This window comes from Zootoca vivipara, chromosome 8, assembly GCF_965207765.1.
Source record: "Zootoca vivipara chromosome 8, rZooViv2.hap1.1, whole genome shotgun sequence".
Lineage (NCBI taxonomy): Eukaryota > Metazoa > Chordata > Lepidosauria > Squamata > Lacertidae > Zootoca > Zootoca vivipara.
This window is the reverse complement of record NC_142591.1, coordinates 12,705,730-12,724,741: the sequence shown is the minus strand read 5'-3', so window position 1 is coordinate 12,724,741 and position 19,012 is coordinate 12,705,730. Positions and strand designations below refer to the sequence as shown.

At 42.1% G+C, this 19,012-nt stretch overlaps 1 protein-coding gene across 3 annotated transcripts in view; it reads right to left on the bottom strand.

The window, feature by feature from the left end:
• The window catches only part of FBXL7 (F-box and leucine rich repeat protein 7), a 197,598-nt gene that overhangs the window by 170,334 nt on the left and 8,252 nt on the right, over window positions 1-19,012 (bottom strand). For 2 of the 3 annotated variants that reach the window (XM_088675098.1, XM_060278035.2), the window contains exon 2: window positions 6,944-6,996. The exons of the other annotated variant lie outside the window; for it this stretch is intronic. The gene's annotated coding sequence lies outside the window, so the exon portion shown is untranslated. The remainder of the gene's footprint in view (window positions 1-6,943; window positions 6,997-19,012) is intronic. 3 annotated transcript variants of the gene reach the window in all.

The following is a 19,012-nucleotide window of genomic DNA, read 5'->3' as shown; positions in this document are numbered from 1 at the left end:
TGAGAGAGGGAGAAAAACATTGTCTGCACCTTGCATTTCTTTAAAGGGCTGCTTAATTCTGCAGCGCCTGGTTGTTCTGTAGCTAAGCTGAGTTTGATAAACTATCCGAGGATCCCTTGACTTTCCCCTGTGGGCCAAAAAACATCTTTGGCAGGGTAATCTTGAGTTGGAAACACCTTGGAGGAAAAAGATTCTGCCTTTCTCTAGCCACCATTCTTCTAACCATTTTCTAGCTAATCCAGGCCTGATTGAAGCTTATTTAAAAGAAGAAGAAGTACAGGGGGGAAACCACAGAGTACTTGGTATAAGATGTAACTTGAGCCTAATGGTCTGTCTAGTCAAGCATCCAGTTATTAGAAGCCTTCCATGCTGACAAGCAGCGCGTGAAAGTGGTGGCCATGGAAATCAATGGAGGCCTATATATTTTATCTTCATATTGGAGGAGATGTGGTCAACCTCTCCTCTTCCTTCCTGGTTCTGGGTCAAACCTTCTTTAAACATCTGTTGCCTCCTCTATGGCCAGAAGATGGTGCTGGAGTACCAGAGGCTCCCATTTAGGGTTGCCAGGCTCAATAGAGGACAGGACTTCTGTGCCCTTAATTGCCCTGCTCTCTTTTGAGTCTGGAAACCTTAAAGAGAAACCAGCAGACCCTTTGCTTGGAAATTAAACAAAGGGTCTGCTGGTTTCTCTTTAAGGTTTCCAGACTCAAAAGAGAGCAGGGCAATTATAGGCACAGAAGTCCTGTCCTCTATTGAGTCTGGCAACCCTACTCCCATTTCAGTGGGCAGGTACTTTTCTTTCTCTATGAACTATTGCACCCAGTGTTCCCGAACATGAAAAGGGGGCTTTGGGAGGGACCAAACTATTATTTCACCTACCTCTCCTGGGGGGGGGAGCTTTTTATGTTTCTTCATCTGCTGTTTGTCACTTCTCTGGGAATTGCTTTGACACCACTTTCTGTTGTCTAGTGGAGTTTCTTCCTTATCACAATGTGACCCCAGCCAATCAGGGATCACACTGTGAATGTAATGACATCACAATTCCAAAAAGCCAATGAGATGTGATTTTCTGGCTTGCCTGTCTTCAAGGGCAAATGTAGCCAATTCAGAGTGAGGGAAATGCTTCCTGAATTGCATTGTTCTAGATTGGGGGAAGGAAAACAGGGTTGCGCTTACCCTAGATGCTTGTCAGATCCAGGTGGAAGGGGAGTGCAGTTGCCATGATAGCGCCTATCATGGCTACCTGTAAAGCTGATGTGTTTGGGGACCATCTTTAGTAACCTTAGTAAGACAAGTTAGAAGTAGCTCTTTGGGTTACTGCATAGAATACTTTAACAGACAAAAGTGGTTTTCTGTGAGGGATTTAGCGTTCGCTCAGGAAAATTGAATGTAACTACTCTGAACTGCTGGAAAAGAGAGGTTGAGGAAAACCCTCCCCTGTGACAATAATACAATTTGAGGTTGAAATTGTGGTAGAGCTCATGCTTTTCATGTTGAAGGTCCCAGGTTAAAACTCTCTTGGGAAAATGCTCAGCAGATAATGTGAAAGACTAAATCTGGGTATAATCAAAATGGAGAGCAATTATTTAGAAGGCAGAATTACTCAGGTTTGACTAATGCATCCAGTTCTTTCAGAATAACTTCCTGAGGTTTGCAGGCATCCATTGTATGAATAACTTTGTTGAAACCTCTCGGTAACCCATATTTCCACATGTTGGGTCCAGTTCTAAAATTTAGGGGAAACAAACCAATGGTGCTTGCTCACGAGTAAGTATGCATGAGTTTGTAGTCATAATCAGTTTCGTTCTCAGTTCATTTTCTCATAAAACACAAACAGTTGTGGTACTCAGACTACACTAATTGGCAATAATATTGCGTTTCGGCAAGCCTTTGGCATCAGGTATACCTTCCCTTGCCAAACCACTGTCTTCTTTCCAAAAAGTAATCTTTCCTGATTTTCAGAGAAGATATTAGCCCAAAATAAGTAGTTGTTAGAAAATTCTTAATAAAAACCAGAGAGCAACAATATATCCAAACATTGTACTGTAGTCCACATGCAACTCTAGGCCGTTACGTTTGCATTAGCCATCAGCAGATATAAAAGAACATCTCCCTGAGGCTAAATGGTTGCAGGATGTCTTTCCTGCTATTGACAAATAATTCTAGAATAGGCCCAACTATATAAATCAGCGCCTGACTCTGAAGCTTTGAAGCTTTCCCAAATGAAGTGCATGAGGCAAAAGATCAACTGCTCCAAACTCGAACAAAGCAGCTTTGGAACAGGAGCCAGCAAATTTACAAGATGAGAAACCCACTCTGGAAAATAACATTTTCTGTGCTCCTGCCCAAACCCCATTCATTTCAATGGGTTGCAGCTGGAAAGAGCACCCAACAATTGGAAGCACCCAGAGTTTGGGGCACTTTATATACAGTGGTACCTCGGTTTAAGAACAGCCCTGTTTACGAACTATTCGGTATAAGAACTCCGCAAAACCGAAAGTAGTGCCCTGGTTAGTGAACTTTACTACCACAGTCTATGAACAGAAGCCGAATGGTGGGAGGGAACCAGTGGCAGGAGGCCTCACTAGGAAAAGCACGCCTCAGTTTAAGAACGGCTTTGGTTTAAGAACGGATTTCCTGAACGGATTAAGTTCGTAAACCGAGGTACCACTGTACAGGATTTCATTGTTAGAAGAAAAATGCAACTTTTGCAAGAGTTCCCTTTCCTTTTGTGTGTGCGCGTGTACACACACACACACACACACACACACACACTTCTTCAATTTATTTTAATAATTGATATTCCTCTTTTAAAAACTGGGATTTTTCAAATGCTGATGGCCATGACTGTTTAGCATAGTGGAGAGTCCAACTTTCCGATAGCTTCATCATAATCAGGCTTGGCACATCAATATTCCTTCTGTGTTTTTGAAGAACAAATTTCTATCTCTTGAAGCTGTAGAGGAGAAACTCCTGACAATATATTTGACATTTCCTTTACCCCTCTGCACATGGGCAGAGAGTTGGCCCTCCAATGCAGTTACAGTGGTACCTTGGTTTTCAAACTGTTCCAGTAGTCTGTTCCAAAACCAAAGCATTCCAAATCTAAGGCGCACTTTCCCATAGAAAGTAATGCAAAATGGATTAATCCGTTCCAGACTTTTAAAAACAACCCCTAAAACGGCAATTTAACATGAATTTTACTATCTAACATTACCATTGATCCATAAAATGAAATCAATAAACAATGTACTGCAGTCACACAATCAATCAATCAGTAGCTGAACTGGGTTCCACACAGTCACAAAAACGAAACGAAAAGAGCCGCATAAACAAAAACGCAAAATAAATAGCAAAAACAGACAGACCTCAGCGTAACACTCAAAACGGAAGTGTGGCACCCAAATCAGAACCGTAACACTCAAAACACAGCATGTTCAGCTTTCAAAAAAAGTTTGCAAACATTTACTTCCAGATTTGCAGTGTTTGGGTCCCAAGTTGTTTGAGTAGCAAGGCGTTTGAGAACTAAGGTACCACTGTAAAGGCTACGGCGATTTGCTCCCTGCTGTTCTCACTACCCTCTCCACATAATATACTGTTCCCTGTGATCATCTTACTGTATCTCCCATCCTCAACCCTTCTTTCCATCACTTTGGTTGCAGCAAGAACAAAACTTCCCCCGAAAAAAGCATGGAACCAGAATATGTTTTACACATTTCTGCAAAATGTGGCTCGCTCCGTCGCTACTCTTCTGGTTCATTCTCCAAATTCTCCACATCAGATTAACTTACTTTTAGGATGTCTTCTCAAGGACGGTACCAAAGATAAAGTAACTTTAGATGAAGTATACCTTGAAGATTTACCAATTTGGCAATGGAATGTTCCACCGTGTGAGTTATATCCAGGTTCTTGTTTAAGTAGGACAACGTTTACTTCCCACCCCTATCCTGGTGTAACTGAGAAGACAAGCAGAAAATCCTTCTTAAAATGATAACAGATGTGCCGTCTATACCACAAATACACTATCGTGCTAGTTTCATTACAGCAGTCTCCATTGCTTCCAATGATCTTGCTGAGGCAGGATGGGAGCCAGGACAGGGTTCCCGTTTCCAATGTAAAGGAACACCTGTTTATAGAATATTTATGGTAAAAGGAGGTCATTGGAGCCAACGACATCTGTAATCTTCAGATCTAGAGTGAGATGTATACAATGGAATTATCCACGAACAATGCGAGATCCGTGAGACCAATTTGGGTTATCATTCATCCTTGATCAATTCTACTACAGCTCTCTTAGCTGCTGGTTATTTTAAATGCAAAGATCAGGCAGTTTAACAGACTTTTTTTTTAAAAAAAACACAAACAAACTCCACTCCTGCTCCGTTAACAGGACACCTTCAAAATGAAATGCTAACTACGAGTGGGCATTGTCTTAAGTATCAGAAAATGCCAACTATTGTATGTTGTTGTTTAGTCATTTAGTCGTGTCCGACTCTTCAACTCTTCGTGAGCCCATGGACCAGAGCATGCCAAGCACTCCTGTCTGCCACTGCCTCCCGCAGTTTGGTCAAACTCATGTTCGTAGCTTTGAGAACACTGTCCAACCATCTTGTCCTCTACCGTCCCCTTCTCCTTGTGCCCTCAATCTTTCCCAACATCAGGGTCTTTTCCAGGGAGTCTTCTCTTCTCATGAGGTGGCCAAAGTATTGGAGCCTCAGCTTCACGATCTGTCCTTCCAGTGAACACTCAGGGCTGATTTCCTTCAGAATGGATAGGTTTGATCTTCTTGCAGTCCATGGGACTCTCAAGAGTCTCCTCCCGCACCATAATTCAAAAGCATCAATTCTTCGGCGGTCAGCCTTCTTTATGGTCCAGCTCTCACTTCCATACATCACTACTGGGAAAACCATAGCTTTAACTATACAGACCTTTGTCAGCAAGGTGATGTCTCTGCTTTTTAAGATGCTGTCTAGGTTTGTCATTGCTTTTCTCCCAAGAAGCAGGCGTCTTTTAATTTCATGACTGCTGTCACCATCTGACAGCAACTAGTGTATAGGATCAGTTATTTCTTTAGCCGCTCAACACTCTGGATGCCATAGACTGATGGATATCCCGATTTCGGTTCTCAGCATCTCCAGTTAAACGGGTCTCAGGAAACAGCCTGGGAAGGAGACTTCTGCCTGGGACCTTAGAGTGTTGTCAATCAGCATAGACTATACTGTGCTAAATAGACCAATGGTCTGACGTGGTATGAGGCAGCTTTGTAACCCACTGAAATGAAAATTTGTCACTGGTCAGCATCAACTTCAGAATCGGAATATTTCAGAATTTTGCAGGAAGGAAAATAGATACCATGCTGCAGATTGTTTCTGCAGGAAACAGAGGGTTTATTAAATTAATGATGACAAGTACACATCAAATAGTAAAAAAAAGAGAGGAAAGTATAAATTAAAAGATAAAGCATATAATATTACCAACTGGGAAACTGGTGTTCTTTGGTGATTGTGTGTCCATTTTACGCAGAAACTATTAGACACGTCTCCAAATTAGTAAAAGGAAAAAACTAATTTTAATCGTTTAACTATGTTTAATTATGTTTTTAATATTTTGTTGGGAGCCACCCAGAGTGGCTGGGGCAACACAGTCATATGAATAATAAAATTATGGTGATTATTTATTGTGAATAAATAAGATGGGGACCTTTTTGAATCGCCTCCAAGCCAGGGGTGGGGAACTTCTGGACAGCAAGCCAGACTTGACCCACCGGTCTCCTACATTTGGTCCTTGAGGCCACTTTCATGAAGCCACAGCCACCCACCCTACACCTGATTTCACAATGTTAGGTGTGGGGTCTAAGCTGCCAATCAAATCTATACATGTCAGATCAGAATTAATCCCCACTGAGTTCAATGGGATTTGCCTCTGTTCCAAGTAAACATGCTGATAACTTGGTGAAATGATTCAGCGGAACATTTTATCTGTGTGTGTATTTTTCATGGGGTAAATCAGTTAATGTACTATATACATAATAGTATTTAGATCACCACTCCATTCTCATACAAGGAAGAGGCAAATGATTGAAGCCATATCTCCTCACATTAGTGGGTCAATTTCATAACGTTTGGGTCAAACCACTCTTTCTCTACACCTCTGATTAGGCTTACTCTTGAGTGGCTGTGTCTAGAATTGTGGGCACGCCAAACTAGTTTGTTGGGTACACAGAGGCAAGAGCAAGGAAGATCTGGGACACGACAAATTAGCTCCTCATGAGACAATTGCGAGAAAATTGCTCACATTAGTGCCTTCCTAGTTGGGTACTTGCAGTTCACCCTCTGCGATCACACAAACCAAAAGCCTGAAATATTGAACCAAAACATCTGTTCTTTTTTTGGGGGGGCAAACTGTATAGAGGAGAAAAGGGGGTGTCACATTTTTCACAGCACAGGACCCCCAGCGCATGGTGGAACTTCAAAATAAATTGGCTGCCCAATCCCTTGTCTTCCCTTCTGAGAAACTTCACAACTGTCAGAACATATTGAAAGCAAAATGCTCCAGATTGCATCCATCTCATTGTGTCTCTCTTTCTCACGGTACGGCCGCTAGTCTACGAAATTCTACACCTTCACCCACCCACCCTTTTCTCCACAGTCTCCCTTCATCTGCAGTCTTCGACGTTCTCCTCAGTTCTTAAGACAATCTGTTTTGGATAGGTTTCAGTCTTCCCTACTGCTGATTCAGGGCTTCTCTCCCCACGTTCCTGTCTGCATGGATTGCAGCCCCGACATATGGGGCGGATTATCCTTTCCTTTGATTGTGTGATTTAAATCACCTTTGCTGCCCAGCAGCTTGCCACAGCTCAGCCTACAAAGGGAACTGCCTGCTGGGCTCTAAGGAGATTAGATTCTGAAAATGTTAGGCTGGGTCGATGCTGTAATAATTGTACCTTGCAAGGATTGCAGGTCGTCATTATTCAGCAGGTATACCGGCGCAGCAAACCTGGGGAAGAGAAAGAATAAGATGTTGAGAAGAAAAACTGCATTTTCTAAGAGATCTTCCCAGTCAGATGTACAGTTACTGGCCTAAGTGTATTCGTGTGTTTCTAACGGAACAGATAAAGGGCACAGAATTACATCTCAATTCAGTAATGCAAAAGCCTATTTTGAAGTCTGCTTTAGATGACATTTTTCAGTAGGTTCAGAGATGCTGAGCGAGTGTTGCAACACGCAGTGTCTTGAAAACAGCTTGGAAAAAATGGGTTGAATTAGAACATGCCAAGTCATGACTAGGTGTGGGGAGAATTGAATGCCAATTCTTTCACACTTGGTTAAAAAAATATGACACATGGAACATAGCCAGCCTTTGAAATTTGCATTCATCTGAATTTTGTGATGTAGTCCTTCAACCAGTGTTTGCAAAAATACATGTTAGCGGCAAGTGTGCTTCAAAATAAACTATATTAGTGAAAATAACACCCCAAACTGAATTATATTAGGAGAAATTGCTAGCAACAATGTGTACATAGCCAGAACTGCATTCAAAAATGTGTTTATTAGGAGAAATTCACACAAAAATGCTGAAGAATTTTCATGAGGATTTAATAATAAAAATAATAAAAACACAAGTTGATGCAGAAATGTGGAGAGCAGAATTTAAGACTGGAAACATGAGAAATTGAGAGAACAAAACTGACAGACCCTTCCATCCCTAGTTGTGACTTGGGTATACAATAGAGCATTTTCACATGAGTACTTTCAAAGCCACCGAAAAGTCAAGTTTGATATGATGTCAATATAGCAAACGTATCTGCCACACGGTCGTTTTACCTCCAACTATCCTGCGAGAAGAGAAATGGATACAGACAAAGACAACCTCAGAGCCTGCTCCAGCTTGACTACCCCCTCCCTGTAACAGCAGTCCTCTGGGAAGTATTGTAGAGGAGGGAGAAATATAGGCGAGAGGAGAGAGAAATATAGGCAAAACCCACAAAGTCTGCTTCAGTTGGACTCCCCATCCTGGACCACAACTGCCCTGTTTTTGACACCTTTTTATATGTTGATATTGTTTGCTGTGGTTTCTTACAAAATGCAGTTTAATGTTTCTTTTAAGTCAGCTTGAAAGGATGTATATAATCTTAATAAAAGCATAAAAACATACACAGAATAATTTTAATAAAAACATAAATAAATAATTGTCAATATAATGTATAATATTCGCATTAATTTTGTTTGTGTTATGGGGAGCTCCCAACAGATCTAAATCTAGAACCAGGCAGTTGGATTAAGGCTTTAACAGAACTATATTCCAGCCAACACCATCTCAACATGGCTGACCGGGTGGGTCAAACAACCTTTACCACTCCAGTAAACAATTGAGCACTCACATAGGTGGAATCTACACCCATATAAAAAACACTGGGAAAACGTTTTGAAAAATGCATTGAATTGGGCATAGCTCACTGTCACCATCTAGTGCAACATTTGTATATTGCACTTTACAACACAGCTTTTATTTGCAGCTGTATAGCTGAGTCCATAGTGAAATGCTCTTCCATTGAAATAAAAATATTAAAAATTGCGCCCCTAGTAAGCTAGGCTACAACCTTTCCATGTGGGAATTATTTTGTATGGAGGAATATTCAATTATGTGAGTAAGAAATGGTATATCCCTGGCACAGGTTTACTGCCTTGGTATTTTGTTGCTGCTGCTGTCTTCTTCATTGACCTTGGAAAGGATGCTTCCATTTTGATGATTTTTTTTTTGTTCTCACAAGTTAACCTGGGTGAGCAAACACTGACCTAAATTCAGTAAAAGTTAGTAAATTCAGTAAAAATTTGCACTGGAGTCTTGTTGAGATTAATGAGCCGATTTAAGCCACGCTAAACCTGTCCCATTTATTTCAATGGATTTAAGTACAACAGATAATTTTTGGATTGGGCTTCTATTTATGTCTAATAAAAGTTTCGTATACACAGAATCTGCTTCCGAAACTAGCATCTTGTCGTTCCTGAGCTAGGCCAGTCAAGCACGCAGGGCTTGCCTACCCTACTTTCTCAAGCTGCCATAGTTTGTTCCAAAGAATTTTGGGATGTGTATGCCTATAGAGAACACATGCTCTCCCAGGACTTGTCTATTTGCATCTCTTCCTGCCTTTAGCAAGAACGGTGTAGATGCAGGCTCAATGCCTATTGAAAAGTAGATATTATTAAGCACATCTGGTGATAGTTTACAAAACAATGTGCATATTTGTTCAGCATGCTAATACATTGCAAAAAATGCAAAGAATGTTCTAATGCATGAAAAGGAATCTACCATTTTAAACCACTGAATTGCTTCAGTCAGTAGAGCAGGAGACTCTTAATCTCAGGGCTGTGGGTTCGAGCCCCACGCTGGGCAAAAATATTCCTGCATTGCAGGGAGTTGGACTAGATGACCCTTGCAGTCCCTTCCAACTGTACAATTCTATGATTCTATAATTTTGAATATAAAACACACTGGGCAGAAATACCCACTTTTTAGTTTAGCTTAAGGGAGTGAACTAACCAAGAAGTCCCTGATTCAAATCTTGCTTTTGCCGTGAACTCAGCAGGTGGCAACTTTCTTTCCGCCTCAGTCCCCCCATCTGCAAAATGCTGAATAAGACTCACTTATTGGGGTTATTGTAGGCATTCCAACTAGATAATGCATGTGAAGTGGTTTAATAATAATAATAATAATAATAAATTATTTATACCCCACCCATCTGGCTGAGCCTCCCGAGCCACTCTGGGCGGCTCCCAATCAAATATTGAAAACACAATACAGCATTAAACATTAAAAACTTCCCTGAACACTTGAAAGCAGTCTAAAAATGATAATACAGTGGTTCCGCTCCTTCCTCCTGGGCCGTGTTCAGAAAGTGGTGGGGGGATGAGTGTTCAGACCCCTGGGCTCTCACTTGTGGGGTGCCTCAGGGTTCTGTCCTCTCCCCCATGCTTTTTAACATCTACATGCAGCCGCTGGGAGAGACCATCAGGGGGTTTGGGCTGGGTGTTCATCAGTATGCGGATGATACCCAGCTCTACCTCTCTTTCAAATCAGAACCAGTGAAGGCAGTGAAGGTCCTGTGTGAGTGCCTGGAGGCGGTTGGAGGATGGATGGCGGCTAACAGATTGAGGTTGAATCCTGACAAGACAGAAGTACTGTTTGTGGGGGACAGGAGGCGGGCAGGTGTGGAGGATTCCCTGGTTCTGAATGGGGTAAATGTGCCCCTGAAGGACCAGGTGCGCAGCCTGGGAGTCATTTTGGACTCACAGCTGTCCATGGAGGTGCAGTTCAATTCTGTGTCCAGGGCAGCTGTCTATCAGCTCCATCTGGTACGCAGGCTGAGACCCTACCTACCTGCAGACTGTCTAGCCAGAGTGGTGCATGCTCTAGTTATCTCCCGCTTAGACTACTGCAATGCGCTCTAGGTGGGGCTACCTTTGAAGGTGACCCGGAAACTACAACTAATCCAGAATGCGGCAGCTAGACTGGTGACTGGGAGTGGCCGCCGAGACCACATAACACCAGTCTTGAAAGATCTACATTGGCTCCCAGTCGGTTTCTGAGCACAATTCAAAGTGTGGGTGCTAACCTTTAAAGCCCTAAACGGCCTCGGTCCAGTATACCCGAAGGAGCGTCTCCACCTCCATCATTCTGCCCGGACACTGAGGTCCAGCACCGAGGGCCTTCTGGCAGTTCCCTCATTGCGAGAAGCCAAGTTGCAGGGAACTAGGCAGAGGGCCTTCTCGGTGGTGGCGCCTGCCCTGTGGAATGCCCTCCCAACAGATGTCAAAAAGGAAAACAACTACCAGACTTTTAGAAGACATCTGAAGGCAGCCCTGTTCAGGGAGGCTTTTAATGTTTAATAGATTACTGTGTTCTATTTTTCTGTTGGAAGCCGCCCAGAGTGGCTGGGGAGACCCAGCCAGGTGGGCGGGGTAGAAATAATAAATTATTATTAAATTATTATTATTATTAATTAGCCATGACGACGACGATGGGATGTGGCATAGTGATGTTTGAATATTATGGCCAGAATGCAACACAGCTATGAATGCTTGAACACACCACTTAGGGATTTTTTTGGGGTGTGCAGTTGGACACAAATGAAAAGCTGCAGCTGAAAAAGCAGGAGGGAACTAGACATGTTAGGCATATGTGCTTATTAAGCACTTAAATAACAGGTAATATCAGGAACAGTATGCACACAAATTATATTACGGTAGAATCTGTGCAGTTCCCATACTTACACTGCCCAGCCATATTAAAATACCTCCAAATTTTTGGCCAGAATCTCTCCTGTTTTGCCTTCAGGCAGCTAACGCTTCATCACCTCCTTGGAAATACTCTTTAAACTACCCCTGCTTTTGAGCCATTGTCCTATCTTGCACTCTATGTTTCTCCTTCTACAGCCAATGCAAAACAGCTGGGCTGGAGTCCAGTCCCACTCAGACAAAGGCGGGCATATTATAATGGATGTAATGACAGAGGTTTTCCGTTTCTACAGAGAGTCAGGCTCTGCTTCTACTTTTGAGCGCAACGCTTGCATTTATGAACCTCTCAACACTATGAGGTTTGGCTGAGAGCATGCAGCAGTGGATCAGCATCCTAATGGTCTTGAAATTTGGGGACCCTGCAATTTTTTAAAAAATTGTTATTTTTAAAAAAGATTATTGTAAGAAACAAAGTAATATTCCACAATTATTCTACGGGTGTCTTTTTATGGATTCTATATCAACAGGTCTCTCTCTACCCAAGAAAGATGTTACATTTTTTCTGTATGCCACAACAGCAGCAAGAATATTATTAGCCAAGAATTGGAAAAATGAAGAATTACCAACGATAGATGAATGGCAGAAGAAGATGATAGAATTTATGGAATTGGCAGAGCTAACCGGGAGACTCCGAGACCAGAGGGAAGAAGCGGTGGAAGAAGATTGGGAAAAAATTCAAAGTGAATTTAAGAATTAAACATATTACAGTATTGGAAAGAATTAATAGAAGTTTAGGAAGTACAGGGAGGTTGTAGAAATAAAAAAATGTTTAGATAAATATTGATATTGAGGTGTAGTTATAAATAAACAGCAAGTGTGAGATTTTGTGTTATGATATAAGATAAGATTAGAAAAAGAATAGTTATAGGGTAAATAAGGTACAAGAACAAGATTTAGAAATTACTAAAGAGGATTTACAATGTAACGCAGTTGGAAGGGATATGAGGAAGTCATTGATATTAGAATAGATATATGTTGAAGTTTTGGAATTTTTCTTTTTCTTTTTCATGTTATTTTTTTGTATTTTGTATTGTTTGTATTTTGCATTTTGTATATTTTTGCTTTTGTGTCTTTGTTTGTTACAAAATAATAAATATATTTGAAAAAACAACAACAGGTCTCTCTCTCAGGGATAACTTTACACACCTTTAAGCAGAGCCTCGTGAATGTTCGCCTGACATTCTTACTCTTTAAATTCGCACTAAAAAGCATGTTTGAACCCCGCTTGTACCACCACTTGTGAATGGGAGTAATGCAGGAATGAGGCAAAAGGAATAACCGAGGGAAGAGTCTCACAATCCCTAAGGTTTGGAATTTCATTCCCATACAGACAATGAATACTCCTGTTTTAATTTTTAAAAATTTCCATCCTACTAGAATTGCATGTGGGAACCATGAAGCCTAAGATTATGTCTGCCTATTGAGGAGTGCTAGCCAAGATGAATCTGCTTCATTGACTATGCAAAAGCCTTTGACTGTGTCGACCACAGCAAACTATGGCAAGTTCTTAAAGAAATGGGAGTGCCTAATCACCTCATCTGTCTCCTGAGAAATCTCTATGTGGGACAAGAAGCTACAGTTAGAACTGGATATGGAACAACTGAGTGGTTCAAAATTGGGAAAGGAGTACGACAAGGTTGTATATTGTCTCCCTGCTTATTTAACTTATATGCAGAATTCATCATGCGAAAGGCTGGACTAGATGAATCCCAAGCCGGAATTAAGATTGCCGGAAGAAATATCAACAACCTCAGATATGCAGATGACACAACCTTGATGGCAGAAAGCGAGGAGGAATTAAAGAACCTTTTAATGAGGGTGAAAGAGGAGAGCGCAAATTATGGTCTGAAGCTCAACATCAAAAAAACCAAGATCATAGCCACTGGTCCCATCACCTCCTGGCAAATAGAAGGGGAAGAAATGGAGGCAGTGAGAGATTTTACCTTCTTGGGCTCCTTGATCACTGCAGATGGTGACAGCAGTCACAAAATTAAAAGACGCCTGCTTCTTGGGAGAAAAGCAATGACAAACCTAGACAGCATCATAAAAAGCAGAGACATCACCTTGCCGACAAAGGTCCGTATAGTTAAAGCTATGGTTTTCCCAGTAGTGATGTATGGAAGTGAGAGCTGGACCATAAAGAAGGCTGATCGCCGAAGAATTGATGCTTTTGAATTATGGTGCTGGAGGAGACTCTTGAGAGTCCCATGGACTGCTAGAAGATCAAACCTATCCATTCTTAAAGAAATCAGCCCTGAGTGCTCCCTGGAAGGACAGATCGTGAAGCTGAGGCTCCAATACTTTGGCCACCTCATGAGAAGAGAAGAATCCTTGGAAAAGACCCTGATGTTGGGAAAGATGGAGGGCACTAGGAGAAGGGGACGTCAGAGGACAAGATGGTTGGACAGTGTTCTCGAAGCTACCAACATGAGTTTGACCAAACTGCAGGAGGCAGTGGAAGACAGGAGTGCCTGGCGTGCTATGGTCCATGGGGTCACGAAGAGTCGGACACGACTAAACGACTAAACAACAACAACAAAGCCAAGATGAAAATGGGCAATTTAACACTAATACCAAATAATAAGGTTGCTTCTTAAAATGCAGCAAGCCCCAGTACCTTGCTTTCCAAGCAGAGCTGTCTCAAACCATAAATTAACAAAACCCTTTGCTAATATATACCCCCTGCCAGGGATCCTTTTAGTGTTTAGACACAATAGCTTTAGACTAAAACATGCAGGACTTAACAATATTGGCTGACATCTACACAAAGACGTGTGTTTACTGGGCTGGTTTAAGGTGTGGAAAAAAGGTCTAAACTGAGTCTCATTAACATTTTTAACTGGCATTTTGCCTTTTTAAGGATCCTGGGAAGTAAGAGAATAGTGCATTTGAGTTCTTGATCTGGCAAATGACTCCACAGATCTTTTAATATATTTTTTTAGAACCCCACCAAAATGAATATTCAATGGGGTAGGTAGCTGTAAACTTTTTAATGGCAGCAAGAAAATTAATGGGGGAAGTAATATGGTAGGTGCCTTTTATCTAGCAGGCAGAGTCACCATCCTACACCACACAGTGAGTCCCAGTAATCTTTCTTTTACTCAGAAAAGAATAGGTAGGAATTAGAAACAATGTACAACTCTTAGATTAATACATTCAATATGAGCTAACCGTGGCTACCTGGCATGCTTTAAGAAACAGTACTGTCCAAAACATGAAATTGTGTATATTCTCAAAATCTGAGCTGCACATTCCTATGATTATACGGCCGTGTCCAAACCATTATTTCAAGTGCATAGGAAGCACACACAGTCCTAAAAGAATCTTGGAAAGTGTAGTCTGTTAAGTGTCATGAATTCAGGGAGGAGGAAGAGGATCCCGGCGAGGGGGGTAGCTGAGAGCGGGTCACACAGGAACAATCTGGGGAGGGGGAAGGAGAGGTTGGTGGAGATAGTACTCGCGGGGTGACAGAGGATGATGAGGGGACAGGGGCTAAGGCACAGGAAGCCGAGCAGCGGGACCCCTCGCCAAAGCTTAGGCCAGTCCTAAGATGTAGGAAACAGTGGGCGGGGCACTCCAGGAAGCAGAGGGCCTGCAGCCTAGATCACTAGCTGGCCAGGTGAGCAAGGAGGCATGTGATTCATCAGCTGGGGCAAGCTGGGAACAGGTGAGGGTTCCAAGCCTCATCAAGCCCAGATGCTGGAATCAGCAGACACCGTATAGGGTTGCCATATTCCCAAAATTGAAAATCCAGATGAGGTTGTTGACCTTTCTTTTTTTTAAAAAACTACCATATTTATTTGGTTTTTCAACTTGCCTCAAGTTGATATATCAAACATAAATAATAAAAACACGATTCCAAGGAATCTCCTGGACTTCCAATCTCCCCCTTTGTGGGTCCTTTTATTAATTATTTCCTCCCGCATCTTTTATGATACTCCAAATCGTTTGCCTCTTCCATTATGCCCAGAATTCAACCTTAAACTACAAGTGATATTCCAATCCTACTAATGATTTTAGCTGTTTACAATGGTCTTAAGTTATACATTTCCCCCATTCCTTATTAAAATTTTGGTCTTCCTGATTTTTGACTCTTCCGGTCATTTTAGCCATTTCACCATAATCCATTAACTTCATCTGCTATTTTTCTCTGGTTGACCCTTTTTTTGGGGGGGGTGTCAAAGTTGTTGAACATCTCCCCCGAAAAACATAAGTCCTTGGGCTTCTTTTGGATTTTTATAGCATTTTTCTTTTTTTTAAAAAAAACAGCCAAGTTGTCACAAGTCCAGACATTTTGCCGATTTGGCAAAAATCTGCCCAGACACCATTTTGACAGCCTGACTCCCAGATGGGAATGTTGGGAGATTCATTCCCCGTGTGCAGTCATAGGTTTATTGTATATCATATGGCTGTACTGTATGTGTTTTCATTCCACAGAGTGGAAGTGACGTAGACAGGATGTTTTTCTTATGTGTTCCTGAAGTGGAACTGTTGTTCCTTTGTTCATTCTCTCATCACTGCCTGCTATGCTAGACAGAGGCAGCCATGCTAAACAGCTCTGAATGTCTGTGCTGGGCAAACAGAGACAGACTCTGCATTTTTGCCACAATAAAATAGTTTAGCCTTATTCAATGGCTTGTGTGTGTTGTTCTTCACGTAGGGGAACAATCAGAGATTTGATTGCACCACCGGACTCAATAGTAGCCGGGCATGCGTGCACTGGCTTTGTCCTTGCCCTGTGCAGTCTCACAACTGGCCCGGGCGACAAAGGCTAACAGGGAAAACCCAGACGTATGGCAGTCCTAGTGTAAGAAGGCAGCAGAACTGAGGTGCTGTGTCTGGCCAACTGCCCATGTTGAGGGACCTTACCTGGGATTCTCCTTGGACCTTCATGGGTTTCTACTTCGAGACTGACTCTGGAGCGTACCCTGACGGCTGAACTCCTTTCTTGGCTTACCTGGACTGACCCCGGACTGTGTTTCCTGATTTTTGGACTTGGTTTGTGTGGATTGGCTTCCGGACTTGGAACTTTGTCTGGGCACACTGTCTGTCTGCTAGGTAGGCCAGGGGATCAGGGTGCTAAGAATTGTAGCTTCGTTAGGAGTAGACTACAGTTCCCAGAATTCTTTGTGGGAGTGTATGCTTTAAATGTATGGTGTGTACATAGTGTCTGAATAACAAATCCATGCTTCAAGTGCTATTTGGATCAACTAGGGGGCAAGGGGAAGGCGGTAGGAAGCATCTCCTAGATATCGATGTTCATAGCAGAAGCGTATTTACCCATTAGCTACACAATAGCCTAGAGAGTAGGTCAGGTGTTCATCTTGGCGGCTGCCAAGTGATTCACATTCATTTATATATCTTTCACTTAACAGCTTTCTCCTCACTTAAAGATAATCTGGTTTATCTTGCAAGAACAATTTTGTGCTCGTTCAGTTCGAAGAGACGTACAGCTGTGTCTACATAAATCTGACAGCTGTTGCCCGCAATCAGATTGCTTCAGTAGTTTTCTAATGACTTCATATAAATTGAGCCCTGTTAAAATGTGCGTGTGGATTATCTTCTGTGGATTATCCTCTTCCGTTGCTGTTGAGCCCATGGAGAGTGCCTTGATCCTCAGCTATAGGCATAGCCAACACCATCTTGCCTACAATCAGAGGAGCAGGGCTTCTGGGGTTTGAGATTAAGTCCTCTTGGGTCTTTTGGGTTTGCCAAATGTGCTTTCCTCTTAGCACGTTTATCCCTTTTGTCCTGAGTTTGAGTGTCTTCAAAGCCCATGACACCTTTGTTTGATGTTTTATTATGTTTTTAATATTCTGTTGGGAGCCGGGCAGGGTGGCTGGGGAATAAATAATACATCATCATCATCATCATTTAGTCTCTGTTCCTGGTGTCTGCTAGTTGGCAGGACCACCTGGAACATTGCAGGCAGATGATCCATCTTAGCCAGGAACATGCCCAGGACACAGCAAAGCAGGCTGCGGTAAACAATAGCTTGTTTGGCTCCTTTCCCTGCTTCTCAATTTCTATACCTGCAAACCATTGTTTAGTTGAACTGCAGTGTGCATCGCCCCCAGCCAAGATGGGGATGTTCTATCCAAAGCTAGTCTGACTGGCAACAACTTCACAGAAGTACGTCGGTACTAGACTGAATCACCATTGCATGAGCAGAGTATTCTCCAACTGTTCGTACTCAGTTCCGAGTGCAAACGTGCATTAGGAAGAGACCATGTGTCAAATGTTATGCTTCCTCCCATTTCATGTCTTTAAGTTACAGTCGCATTGAATTTTATAGCCTTATCGAGATTTATCGTGGTTAACTCTGCCTTTATAACGTATCATAAAACTGAGCAGATATTGCCACTGTAAAATGTAACTCTGCATTTTAAGCCAACACAAACACATGGCTAAGAGCTTTTCAAAATGTGACACTCTTGTCTCCTATAAACCTTCCCACCAAATTTTGAAATACCTCAAAGCCCAACTGAGTTCCATGTTTGAAAAACAAAGGGTGTGTTGAAAAATGGGGCTATTGTACAATTATAGAACTTCCCTAACTAGGAATCCCTTAGGGATTGCTAGAAAACTCCCTCTCCATTATTATATATTTGTTCATTACACTTTTGAATTGTAGAATTCACAAAGCATAAGGAATGTGCTCTGAATTCCCATAACAGCGCTCACAGGGATGCCCTGGAGTGTTTTGGAATAAAACTGTTTTTGAACTCAAACTCCAGAACTGCACATGAAGATTTCTTACCAGTCAAATCTATTTAATCTAGTACTTTATGACTGGCAGGGAAGATCTTGAAGCCTCTCTCAAAGACAGCAGCCCTAATAGGGATGTAAAAATCTCTCCATTACTGCTCTTTTGGCCTCTAATTTTCTCCACATTTTGCAGCAGTCTGCAATTTTATTCTTTCTTAATCATCATGAAAATTCATCAGTATGATGAAGTTTAATAAACATTTAAGTGTATGCATCTGGCTTGGGATAGATGTCTAATCTGTTAGTGAAAAATCACAATAATAAAATTAACTCCGCCTGCAGAAAGAAGCTGTGCTCTTTCCATCCTGATATGATGGTGGTTTTGCCAGCATTTCCCTTCTTTCAGGACTAATGCTTTAGCACCAACTTCACTAGCTGAAAATATAAGTATTGCGTTACACCAGAAAATCACTGCAACCGTTTGCCTTTTGCCATTTCTGATATATTTTTAAAAGTTTATCTTCCAGCACCAACCAGCCTCTTTCTTGTTTCATCTACAACTGCAGAGGATAAGGTTTGAACTTTGGAAAGTGAAAGACATTTGCAGGTTGGGGTGCTTCTCTGGAAATCTGATGTGAGGCAATTGATTTTGTTGGTATTACAAGTATGTTCACAGGTGTCCATGGAGGTGCAGGTCAATTCTGTGTCTGGGGCAGCTGTCTACCAACTCCATCTGGTACACAGGATGAGACCCTACCTGCCCACAGACTCACCAGTGGTGCATGCTCTGGTTATCTCCCGCTTGGACTACTGCAATGCACTCAGCGTGGGGCTACCTTTGAAGGTGACCTGGAAACTACAAATTAACCAGAATGCGGCAGTTGGACTGCTGACTAGGAGTGGCCACCGAGACCATATAACACTGGTCCTGAAAGACTTACATTGGCTCCCAGTACATTTCCGAGCACAATTCAAAATGTTGGTGCTGACCTTTAAAGCCCTAAATGGCA